Consider the following 13,205-nt stretch of genomic DNA (forward strand, 5'->3'; position numbering starts at 1 on the left):
ATGATTCATTCTTTCGACTGTCTTTTGTGAAATAACCAAATCCAAGGAATTTTAATGGCTTATTTACGTCTTAGACTGGCGTAAACGGGATGAATTAATTTATCAAGCCACCCGTGACAGCAGGGGGCGATGTCGCTGGGCGTGGGCGCCACGTCTCTACCTCGGGACTCCAAAAATGGCGGCGGTTTTGTAGTTTTCGCTTATTTCGGTTGTTTTTGGAATAATGCTGTGCATTTGCCACGTTTTTCGGTTGTCAGTTAACTTAATGGTTCATTCTTTCAACTGTCTTTTGTGAAATAAACTCATCCAGGGAATTTTAATGGCTTATTTACGTCGTAGACTGCCGCGAACGGGATGAATGATGTCATCAAGCCCAAGCCACCCGCGACAGCAGAGGGCGCTGTCGCTGGGCGTGGGGGCCACGTGTCTACAAAAATGGCGGCGGATTTGTAGTTTTCGCTTATTTCGGTTGTTTTTGGAATAATGCTATGCATTTGGCAATTTTTCGGTTATCATTTAGCTTAATGATTCATTCTTTCAACTGTCGTTTGTGAAATAAACTCATCCAGGGAATTTTAATGGCTTATTTACGTCGTAGACTGCCGCGAACGGGATGAATGATGTCATCAAGCCCTAGCCACCCGCGACAGCAGAGGGCGCTGTCGCTGGGCGTGGGGGCCACGTGTCTACCTCGGGACTACAAAAATGGCGGCGGATTTGTAGTTTTCGCTTATTTCGGTTGTTTTTGGAATAATGCTGTGCATTTGGAACGTTTTTTGGTCGTCATTTAACTTAATGATTCATTATTTCAACTGTCTTTTGTGAAATAACCTCATCCAGGGAATTTTAATGGCTTATTTACGTCGTAGACTGCCGCGAACGGGATGAATGATGTCATCAAGCCCAAGCCACCCGCGACAGCAGAGGGCGCTGTCGCTGGGCGTGGGGGCCACGTGTCTACCTCGGGACTACAAAAATGGCGGCGGATTTGTAGTTTTCGCTTATTTCGGTTGTTTTTGGAATAATGCTATGCATTTGGCACGTTTTACGGTTATCATTTAACTTAATGATTCATTCTTTCAACTGTCGTTTGTGAAATAACCTCATCCAAGGAATTTTAATGGCTTATTTACGTCGTAGACTGCCGCGAACGGGATGAATGATGTCATCAAGCCCTAGCCACCCGCGACAGCAGAGGGCGCTGTCGCTGGGCGTGGGGGCCACGTGTCTACCTCGGGACTACAAAAATGGCGGCGGATTTGTAGTTTTCGCTTATTTCGGTTGTTTTTGGAATAATGCTGTGCATTTGGCACGTTTTTCGGTTGTCATTTAACTTAATGATTCATTCTTTCAACTGTCTTTTGTGAAATAACCTCATCCAGGGAATTTTAATGGCTTATTTACGTCGTAGACTGCCGCGAACGGGATGAATGATGTCATCAAGCCCAAGCCACCCGCGACAGCAGAGGGCGCTGTCGCTGAGCGTGGGCGCCACGTGTCTATCTCGGGACTACAAAAATGGCGGCGGTTTTGTAGTTTTCGCTTATTTCGGTTGTTTTTGGAATAATGCTGTGCATTTGGCACGTTTTTCGGTTGTCATTTAACTTAATGATTCATTCTTTCAACTGTCTTTTGTGAAATAACCTCATCCAGGGAATTTTAATGGCTTATTTATGTCGTAGACTTCCGCGAACGGGATGAATGATGTCATCAAGCCCTAGCCACCCGCGACAGCAGAGGGCGCTGTCGCTGGGCGTGGGGGCCACGTGTCTACCTCGGGACTACAAAAATGGCGGCGGATTTGTAGTTCTCGCTTATTTCGGTTGTTTTTGGAATAATGCTGTGCATTTGGCACGTTTTTCGGTTGTCAGTTAACTTAATGGTTCATTCTTTCAACTGTCTTTTGTGAAATAAACTCATCCAGGGAATTTTAATGGCTTATTTACGTCGTAGACTGCCGCGAACGGGATGAATGATGTCATCAAGCCCAAGCCACCCGCGACAGCAGAGGGCGCTGTCGCTGGGCGTGGGGGCCACGTGTCTACAAAAATGGCGGCGGATTTGTAGTTTTCGCTTATTTCGGTTGTTTTTGGAATAATGCTGTGCATTTGGAACGTTTTTTGGTCGTCATTTAACTTAATGATTCATTATTTCAACTGTCTTTTGTGAAATAACCTCATCCAGGGAATTTTAATGGCTTATTTACGTCGTAGACTGCCGCGAACGGGATGAATGATGTCATCAAGCCCAAGCCACCCGCGACAGCAGAGGGCGCTGTCGCTGGGCGTGGGGGCCACGTGTCTACCTCGGGACTACAAAAATGGCGGCGGATTTGTAGTTTTCGCTTATTTCGGTTGTTTTTGGAATAATGCTATGCATTTGGCACGTTTTACGGTTATCATTTAACTTAATGATTCATTCTTTCAACTGTCGTTTGTGAAATAACCTCATCCAAGGAATTTTAATGGCTTATTTACGTCGTAGACTGCCGCGAACGGGATGAATGATGTCATCAAGCCCTAGCCACCCGCGACAGCAGAGGGCGCTGTCGCTGGGCGTGGGGGCCACGTGTCTACCTCGGGACTACAAAAATGGCGGCGGATTTGTAGTTTTCGCTTATTTCGGTTGTTTTTGGAATAATGCTGTGCATTTGGCACGTTTTTCGGTTGTCATTTAACTTAATGATTCATTCTTTCAACTGTCTTTTGTGAAATAACCTCATCCAGGGAATTTTAATGGCTTATTTACGTCGTAGACTGCCGCGAACGGGATGAATGATGTCATCAAGCCCAAGCCACCCGCGACAGCAGAGGGCGCTGTCGCTGAGCGTGGGCGCCACGTGTCTATCTCGGGACTACAAAAATGGCGGCGGTTTTGTAGTTTTCGCTTATTTCGGTTGTTTTTGGAATAATGCTGTGCATTTGGCACGTTTTTCGGTTGTCATTTAACTTAATGATTCATTCTTTCAACTGTCTTTTGTGAAATAACCTCATCCAGGGAATTTTAATGGCTTATTTATGCCGTAGACTTCCGCGAACGGGATGAATGATGTCATCAAGCCCTAGCCACCCGCGACAGCAGAGGGCGCTGTCGCTGGGCGTGGGGGCCACGTGTCTACCTCGGGACTACAAAAATGGCGGCGGATTAGTAGTTTTCGCTTATTTCGGTTGTTTTTGGAATAATGCTGTGCATTTGGAACGTTTTTTGGTCGTCATTTAACTTAATGATTCATTATTTCAACTGTCTTTTGTGAAATAACCTCATCCAGGGAATTTTAATGGCTTATTTACGTCGTAGACTGCCGCGAACGGGATGAATGATGTCATCAAGCCCAAGCCACCCGCGACAGCAGAGGGCGCTGTCGCTGGACGTGGGCGCCACGTGTCTACATCGGGACTACAAAAATGGCGGCGGTTTTGTAGTTTTCGCTTATTTCGGTTGTTTTTGGAATAATGCTATGCATTTGGCACGTTTTACGGTTATCATTTAACTTAATGATTCATTCTTTCAACTGTCGTTTGTGAAATAACCTCATCCAAGGAATTTTAATGGCTTATTTACGTCGTAGACTGCCGCGAACGGGATGAATGATGTCATCAAGCCCTAGCCACCCGCGACAGCAGAGGGCGCTGTCGCTGGGCGTGGGGGCCACGTGTCTACCTCGGGACTACAAAAATGGCGGCGGATTTGTAGTTTTCGCTTATTTCGGTTGTTTTTGGAATAATGCTGTGCATTTGGCACGTTTTTCGGTTGTCATTTAACTTAATGATTCATTCTTTCAACTGTCTTTTGTGAAATAACCTCATCCAGGGAATTTTAATGGCTTATTTACGTCGTAGACTGCCGCGAACGGGATGAATGATGTCATCAAGCCCAAGCCACCCGCGACAGCAGAGGGCGCTGTCGCTGAGCGTGGGCGCCACGTGTCTATCTCGGGACTACAAAAATGGCGGCGGTTTTGTAGTTTTCGCTTATTTCGGTTGTTTTTGGAATAATGCTGTGCATTTGGCACGTTTTTCGGTTGTCATTTAACTTAATGATTCATTCTTTCTACTGTCTTTTGTGAAATAACCTCATCCAGGGAATTTTAATGGCTTATTTATGTCGTAGACTTCCGCGAACGGGATGAATGATGTCATCAAGCCCTAGCCACCCGCGACAGCAGAGGGCGCTGTCGCTGGGCGTGGGGGCCACGTGTCTACAAAAATGGCGGCGGATTTGTAGTTTTCGCTTATTTCGGTTGTTTTTGGAATAATGCTGTGCATTTGGAACGTTTTTTGGTCGTCATTTAACTTAATGATTCATTATTTCAACTGTCTTTTGTGAAATAACCTCATCCAGGGAATTTTAATGGCTTATTTACGTCGTAGACTGCCGCGAACGGGATGAATGATGTCATCAAGCCCAAGCTACCCGCGACAGCAGAGGGCGCTGTCGCTGGGCGTGGGGGCCACGTGTCTACCTCGGGACTACAAAAATGGCGGCGGATTTGTAGTTTTCGCTTATTTCGGTTGTTTTTGGAATAATGCTGTGCATTTGGCACGTTTTTCGGTTGTCATTTAACGTAATGATTCATTCTTTCAACTGTCTTTTGTGAAATAACCTCATCCAGGGAATTTTAATGGCTTATTTACGTCGTAGACTGCCGCGAACGGGATGAATGATGTCATCAAGCCCAAGCCACCCGCGACAGCAGAGGGCGCTGTCGCTGAGCGTGGGCGCCACGTGTCTATCTCGGGACTACAAAAATGGCGGCGGTTTTGTAGTTTTCGCTTATTTCGGTTGTTTTTGGAATAATGCTGTGCATTTGGCACGTTTTTCGGTTGTCATTTAACTTAATGATTCATTCTTTCAACTGTCTTTTGTGAAATAACCTCATCCAGGGAATTTTAATGGCTTATTTATGTCGTAGACTTCCGCGAACGGGATGAATGATGTCATCAAGCCCTAGCCACCCGCGACAGCAGAGGGCGCTGTCGCTGGGCGTGGGCGCCACGTGTCTACATCGGGACTACAAAAATGGCGGCGGTTTTGTAGTTTTCGCTTATTTCGGTTGTTTTTGGAATAATGCTATGCATTTGGCACGTTTTACGGTTATCATTTAACTTAATGATTCATTCTTTCAACTGTCGTTTGTGAAATAACCTCATCCAAGGAATTTTAATGGCTTATTTACGTCGTAGACTGCCGCGAACGGGATGAATGATGTCATCAAGCCCTAGCCACCCGCGACAGCAGAGGGCGCTGTCGCTGGGCGTGGGGGCCACGTGTCTACCTCGGGACTACAAAAATGGCGGCGGATTTGTAGTTTTCGCTTATTTCGGTTGTTTTTGGAATAATGCTGTGCATTTGGCACGTTTTTCGGTTGTCATTTAACTTAATGATTCATTCTTTCAACTGTCTTTTGTGAAATAACCTCATCCAGGGAATTTTAATGGCTTATTTACGTCGTGGACTGCCGCGAACGGGATGAATGATGTCATCAAGCCCAAGCCACCCGCGACAGCAGAGGGCGCTGTCGCTGAGCGTGGGCGCCACGTGTCTATCTCGGGACTACAAAAATGGCGGCGGTTTTGTAGTTTTCGCATCTTTCGGTTGTTTTTGGAATAATGCTGTGCATTTGGCATGTTTTTCGGTTGTCAGATGACTTAATGATTCATTCTTTCAACTGTCGTTTGTGAAATAAACACATCCAGGGAATTTTAATGGCTTATTTACGTCGTAGACTGCCGCGAACGGGATGAATGATGTCATCAAGCCCAAGCCACCCGCGACAGCAGAGGGCGCTGTCGCTGGGCGTGGGGGCCACGTGTCTACCTCGGGACTACAAAAATGGCGGCGGATTTGTAGTTTTCGCTTATTTCGGTTGTTTTTGGAATAATGCTGTGCATTTGGCACGTTTTTCGGTTGTCATTTAACTTAATGATTCATTCTTTCAACTGTCTTTTGTGAAATAACCTCATCCAGGGAATTTTAATGGCTTATTTATGTCGAAGACTTCCGCGAACGGGATGAATGATGTCATCAAGCCCTAGCCACCCGCGACAGCAGAGGGCGCTGTCGCTGGGCGTGGGGGCCACGTGTCTACCTCGGGACTACGAAAATGGCGGCGGATTTGTAGTTTTCGCTTATTTCGGTTGTTTTTGGAATAATGCTGTGCATTTGGAACGTTTGTTGGTCGTCATTTAACTTAATGATTCATTATTTCAACTGTCTTTTGTGAAATAACCTCATCCAGGGAATTTTAATGGCTTATTTACGTCGTAGACTGCCGCGAACGGGATGAATGATGTCATCAAGCCCAAGCCACCCGCGACAGCAGAGGGCGCTGTCGCTGGGCGTGGGGGCCACGTGTCTACCTCGGGACTACAAAAATGGCGGCGGATTTGTAGTTTTCGCTTATTTCGGTTGTTTTTGGAATAATGCTGTGCATTTGGAACGTTTTTTGGTCGTCATTTAACTTAATGATTCATTATTTCAACTGTCTTTTGTGAAATAACCTCATCCAGGGAATTTTAATGGCTTATTTACGTCGTAGACTGCCGCGAACGGGATGAATGATGTCATCAAGCCCAAGCCACCCGCGACAGCAGAGGGCGCTGTCGCTGGACGTGGGCGCCACGTGTCTACATCGGGACTACAAAAATGGCGGCGGTTTTGTAGTTTTCGCTTATTTCGGTTGTTTTTGGAATAATGCTGTGCATTTGGCACGTTTTTCGGTTGTCATTTAACTTAATGATTCATTCTTTCAACTGTCTTTTGTGAAATAACCTCATCCAGGGAATTTTAATGGCTTATTTATGTCGTAGACTTCCGCGAACGGGATGAATGATGTCATCAAGCCCTAGCCACCCGCGACAGCAGAGGGCGCTGTCGCTGGGCGTGGGGGCCACGTGTCTACCTCGGGACTACAAAAATGGCGGCGGATTTGTAGTTTTCGCTTATTTCGGTTGTTTTTGGAATAATGCTGTGCATTTGGAACGTTTTTTGGTCGTCATTTAACTTAATGATTCATTCTTTCAACTGTCGTTTGTGAAATAACCTCATCCAGGGAATTTTAATGGCTTATTTACGTCGTAGACTGCCGCGAACGGGATGAATGATGTCATCAAGCCCAAGCCACCCGCGACAGCAGAGGGCGCTGTCGCTGGACGTGGGCGCCACGTGTCTACATCGGGACTACAAAAATGGCGGCGGTTTTGTAGTTTTCGCTTATTTCGGTTGTTTTTGGAATAATGCTATGCATTTGGCACGTTTTACGGTTATCATTTAACTTAATGATTCATTCTTTCAACTGTCGTTTGTGAAATAACCTCATCCAAGGAATTTTAATGGCTTATTTACGTCGTAGACTGCCGCGAACGGGATGAATGATGTCATCAAGCCCTAGCCACCCGCGACAGCAGAGGGCGCTGTCGCTGGGCGTGGGGGCCACGTGTCTACCTCGGGACTACAAAAATGGCGGCGGATTTGTAGTTTTCGCTTATTTCGGTTGTTTTTGGAATAATGCTGTGCATTTGGCACGTTTTTCGGTTGTCATTTAACTTAATGATTCATTCTTTCAACTGTCTTTTGTGAAATAACCTCATCCAGGGAATTTTAATGGCTTATTTACGTCGTAGACTGCCGCGAACGGGATGAATGATGTCATCAAGTCCAAGCCACCCGCGACAGCAGAGGGCGCTGTCGCTGAGCGTGGGCGCCACGTGTCTATCTCGGGACTACAAAAATGGCGGCGGTTTTGTAATTTTCGCTTATTTCGGTTGTTTTTGGAATAATGCTGTGCATTTGGCACGTTTTTCGGTTGTCATTTAACTTAATGATTCATTCTTTCAACTGTCTTTTGTGAAATAAACTCATCCAGGGAATTTTAATGGCTTATTTATGTCGTAGACTTCCGCGAACGGGATGAATGATGTCATCAAGCCCTAGCCACCCGCGACAGCAGAGGGCGCTGTCGCTGGGCGTGGGGGCCACGTGTCTACCTCGGGACTACAAAAATGGCGGCGGATTTGTAGTTTTCGCTTATTTCGGTTGTTTTTGGAATAATGCTGTGCATTTGGAACGTTTGTTGGTCGTGGGTTAGGGTTAGGGTTAGGGTTAGGGTTAGGGTTAGGGTTAGGGGTTAGGGTTAGGGTTAGGGTTAGGGTTAGGTTACAGGGGTTTTACCATGATGGCCCCGGGGCCATCCTCAAATAACTTGAGAACGATAGGTCGTAGAGAGATGGGACCAAGACCGTTGTGTTCAGCGTGGTCTAATTAGGTGGGATAGGTGTCTTTTCCAAGTTTGTGCCATTCCCAAGGTGCAGTTGCGGCATTTCACCACAAGGGGGCGATGTTGCTCCATTGACTTTGATTGATTTTTTTTGTTTTCCATCCACTTCATCCATTTTTGGGATTGTGTTTGTGTTTTGGTTGGGTTTAGGATTTAGGCTGTTTTAGGGTTCCTTAGGTTTTAGGGTTCCTTAGGTTACAGGGGTTTTACCATGATGGCCCCGGGGCCATCCTCAAATAACTTGAGAACGATAGGTCGTAGAGAGATGGGACCAAGACCGTTGTGTTCAGCGTGGTCTAATTAGGTGGGATAGGTGTCTTTTCCAAGTTTGTGCCATTCCCAAGGTGCAGTTGCGGCATTTCACCACAAGGGGGCGATGTTGCTCCATTGACTTTGATTGATTTTTTTTGTTTTCCATCCACTTCATCCATTTTTGGGATTGTGTTTGTGTTTTGGTTGGGTTTAGGATTTAGGCTGTTTTAGGGTTCCTTAGGTTTTAGGGTTCCTTAGGTTACAGGGGTTTTACCATAGGGGTTAGGGTTAGGGTTAGGGTTAGGGTTAGGGTTAGGTTACAGGGGTTTTACCATGATGGCCCCGGGGCCATCCTCAAATAACTTGAGAACGATAGGTCGTAGAGAGATGGGACCAAGAGGGTTAGGGTTAGGGTTAGGGTTAGGGTTAGGTTACAGGGGTTTTACCATGATGGCCCCGGGGCCATCCTCAAATAACTTGAGAACGATAGGTCGTAGAGAGATGGGACCAAGACCGTTGTGTTCAGCGTGGTCTAATTAGGTGGGATAGGTGTCTTTTCCAAGTTTGTGCCATTCCCAAGGTGCAGTTGCGGCATTTCACCACAAGGGGGCGATGTTGCTCCATTGACTTTGATTGATTTTTTTTGTTTTCCATCCACTTCATCCATTTTTGGGATTGTGTTTGTGTTTTGGTTGGGTTTAGGATTTAGGCTGTTTTAGGGTTCCTTAGGTTTTAGGGTTCCTTAGGTTACAGGGGTTTTACCATGATGGCCCCGGGGCCATCCTCAAATAACTTGAGAACGATAGGTCGTAGAGAGATGGGACCAAGACCGTTGTGTTCAGCGTGGTCTAATTAGGTGGGATAGGTGTCTTTTCCAAGTTTGTGCCATTCCCAAGGTGCAGTTGCGGCATTTCACCACAAGGGGGCGATGTTGCTCCATTGACTTTGATTGATTTTTTTTGTTTTCCATCCACTTCATCCATTTTTGGGATTGTGTTTGTGTTTTGGTTGGGTTTAGGATTTAGGCTGTTTTAGGGTTCCTTAGGTTTTAGGGTTCCTTAGGTTACAGGGGTTTTACCATGATGGCCCCGGGGCCATCCTCAAATAACTTGAGAACGATAGGTCGTAGAGAGATGGGACCAAGACCGTTGTGTTCAGCGTGGTCTAATTAGGTGGGATAGGTGTCTTTTCCAAGTTTGTGCCATTCCCAAGGTGCAGTTGCGGCATTTCACCACAAGGGGGCGATGTTGCTCCATTGACTTTGATTGATTTTTTTTGTTTTCCATCCACTTCATCCATTTTTGGGATTGTGTTTGTGTTTTGGTTGGGTTTAGGATTTAGGCTGTTTTAGGGTTCCTTAGGTTTTAGGGTTCCTTAGGTTACAGGGGTTTTACCATGATGGCCCCGGGGCCATCCTCAAATAACTTGAGAACGATAGGTCGTAGAGAGATGGGACCAAGACCGTTGTGTTCAGCGTGGTCTAATTAGGTGGGATAGGTGTCTTTTCCAAGTTTGTGCCATTCCCAAGGTGCAGTTGCGGCATTTCACCACAAGGGGGCGATGTTGCTCCATTGACTTTGATTGATTTTTTTTGTTTTCCATCCACTTCATCCATTTTTGGGATTGTGTTTGTGTTTTGGTTGGGTTTAGGATTTAGGCTGTTTTAGGGTTCCTTAGGTTTTAGGGTTCCTTAGGTTACAGGGGTTTTACCATGATGGCCCCGGGGCCATCCTCAAATAACTTGAGAACGATAGGTCGTAGAGAGATGGGACCAAGACCGTTGTGTTCAGCGTGGTCTAATTAGGTGGGATAGGTGTCTTTTCCAAGTTTGTGCCATTCCCAAGGTGCAGTTGCGGCATTTCACCACAAGGGGGCGATGTTGCTCCATTGACTTTGATTGATTTTTTTTGTTTTCCATCCACTTCATCCATTTTTGGGATTGTGTTTGTGTTTTGGTTGGGTTTAGGATTTAGGCTGTTTTAGGGTTCCTTAGGTTTTAGGGTTCCTTAGGTTACAGGGGTTTTACCATGATGGCCCCGGGGCCATCCTCAAATAACTTGAGAACGATAGGTCGTAGAGAGATGGGACCAAGACCGTTGTGTTCAGCGTGGTCTAATTAGGTGGGATAGGTGTCTTTTCCAAGTTTGTGCCATTCCCAAGGTGCAGTTGCGGCATTTCACCACAAGGGGGCGATGTTGCTCCATTGACTTTGATTGATTTTTTTTGTTTTCCATCCACTTCATCCATTTTTGGGATTGTGTTTGTGTTTTGGTTGGGTTTAGGATTTAGGCTGTTTTAGGGTTCCTTAGGTTTTAGGGTTCCTTAGGTTACAGGGGTTTTACCATAGGGGTTAGGGTTAGGGTTAGGGTTAGGGTTAGGGTTAGGTTACAGGGGTTTTACCATGATGGCCCCGGGGCCATCCTCAAATAACTTGAGAACGATAGGTCGTAGAGAGATGGGACCAAGAGGGTTAGGGTTAGGGTTAGGGTTAGGGTTAGGTTACAGGGGTTTTACCATGATGGCCCCGGGGCCATCCTCAAATAACTTGAGAACGATAGGTCGTAGAGAGATGGGACCAAGACCGTTGTGTTCAGCGTGGTCTAATTAGGTGGGATAGGTGTCTTTTCCAAGTTTGTGCCATTCCCAAGGTGCAGTTGCGGCATTTCACCACAAGGGGGCGATGTTGCTCCATTGACTTTGATTGATTTTTTTTGTTTTCCATCCACTTCATCCATTTTTGGGATTGTGTTTGTGTTTTGGTTGGGTTTAGGATTTAGGCTGTTTTAGGGTTCCTTAGGTTTTAGGGTTAGGGTTAGGGGTTAGGGTTTGGGTTAGGGTTAGGGTTAGGGTTAGGGGTTAGGGTTAGGGTTAGGGTTAGGGGTTAGGGTTAGGGTTAGGGTTAGGGTTAGGGTTAGGGTTAGGGTTAGGGTTAGGGTTAGGGTTAGGGTTAGGGTTAGGGTTAGGGTTAGGGTTAGGGTTAGGGTTAGGGTTAGGGTTAGGGTTAGGGTTAGGGTTAGGGTTAGGGTTAGGGTTAGGGTTAGGGTTAGGGTTAGGGTTAGGGTTAGGGTTAGGGTTAGGGTTAGGGTTAGGGTTAGGGTTAGGGTTAGGGTTAGGGTTAGGGTTAGGGTTAGGGTTAGGGTTAGGGTTAGGGTTAGGGTTAGGGTTAGGGTTAGGGTTAGGGTTAGGGTTAGGGTTAGGGTTAGGGTTAGGGTTAGGGTTAGGGTTAGGGTTAGGGTTAGGGTTAGGGTTAGGGTTAGGGTTAGGGTTAGGGTTAGGGTTAGGGTTAGGGTTAGGGTTAGGGTTAGGGTTAGGGTTAGGGTTAGGGTTAGGGTTAGGGTTAGGGTTAGGGTTAGGGTTAGGGTTAGGGTTAGGGTTAGGGTTAGGGTTAGGGTTAGGGTTAGGGTTAGGGTTAGGGTTAGGGTTAGGGTTAGGGTTAGGGTTAGGGTTAGGGTTAGGGTTAGGGTTAGGGTTAGGGTTAGGGTTAGGGTTAGGGTTAGGGTTAGGGTTAGGGTTAGGGTTAGGGTTAGGGTTAGGGTTAGGGTTAGGGTTAGGGTTAGGGTTAGGGTTAGGGTTAGGGTTAGGGTTAGGGTTAGGGTTAGGGTTAGGGTTAGGGTTAGGGTTAGGGTTAGGGTTAGGGTTAGGGTTAGGGTTAGGGTTAGGGTTAGGGTTAGGGTTAGGGTTAGGGTTAGGGTTAGGGTTAGGGTTAGGGTTAGGGTTAGGGTTAGGGTTAGGGTTAGGGTTAGGGTTAGGGTTAGGGTTAGGGTTAGGGTTAGGGTTAGGGTTAGGGTTAGGGTTAGGGTTAGGGTTAGGGTTAGGGTTAGGGTTAGGGTTAGGGTTAGGGTTAGGGTTAGGGTTAGGGTTAGGGTTAGGGTTAGGGTTAGGGTTAGGGTTAGGGTTAGGGTTAGGGTTAGGGTTAGGGTTAGGGTTAGGGTTAGGGTTAGGGTTAGGGTTAGGGTTAGGGTTAGGGTTAGGGTTAGGGTTAGGGTTAGGGTTAGGGTTAGGGTTAGGGTTAGGGTTAGGGTTAGGGTTAGGGTTAGGGTTAGGGTTAGGGTTAGGGTTAGGGTTAGGGTTAGGGTTAGGGTTAGGGTTAGGGTTAGGGTTAGGGTTAGGGTTAGGGTTAGGGTTAGGGTTAGGGTTAGGGTTAGGGTTAGGGTTAGGGTTAGGGTTAGGGTTAGGGTTAGGGTTAGGGTTAGGGTTAGGGTTAGGGTTAGGGTTAGGGTTAGGGTTAGGGTTAGGGTTAGGGTTAGGGTTAGGGTTAGGGTTAGGGTTAGGGTTAGGGTTAGGGTTAGGGTTAGGGTTAGGGTTAGGGTTAGGGTTAGGGTTAGGGTTAGGGTTAGGGTTAGGGTTAGGGTTAGGGTTAGGGTTAGGGTTAGGGTTAGGGTTAGGGTTAGGGTTAGGGTTAGGGTTAGGGTTAGGGTTAGGGTTAGGGTTAGGGTTAGGGTTAGGGTTAGGGTTAGGGTTAGGGTTAGGGATATTGTAAGTTTAAATTGATAGGAGTTAACTGTTAAGGTTAGTTAATGGACTTTAAATTTATATGGTTAATTTAAATTTAAAGTTAAATTTATAACTTTAAATTAGAAGTATAAATTTAATTATTGAAACTTTAAAGTTAAATTTAAATTTAACTTAACATTGTAAAGCTTAAATTTAATTAACGTTATACTTTAAATTTAAAGTT

Source organism: Festucalex cinctus, chromosome 4, assembly GCF_051991245.1.
Source record: "Festucalex cinctus isolate MCC-2025b chromosome 4, RoL_Fcin_1.0, whole genome shotgun sequence".
In the NCBI taxonomy this organism is placed as follows: domain Eukaryota; kingdom Metazoa; phylum Chordata; class Actinopteri; order Syngnathiformes; family Syngnathidae; genus Festucalex; species Festucalex cinctus.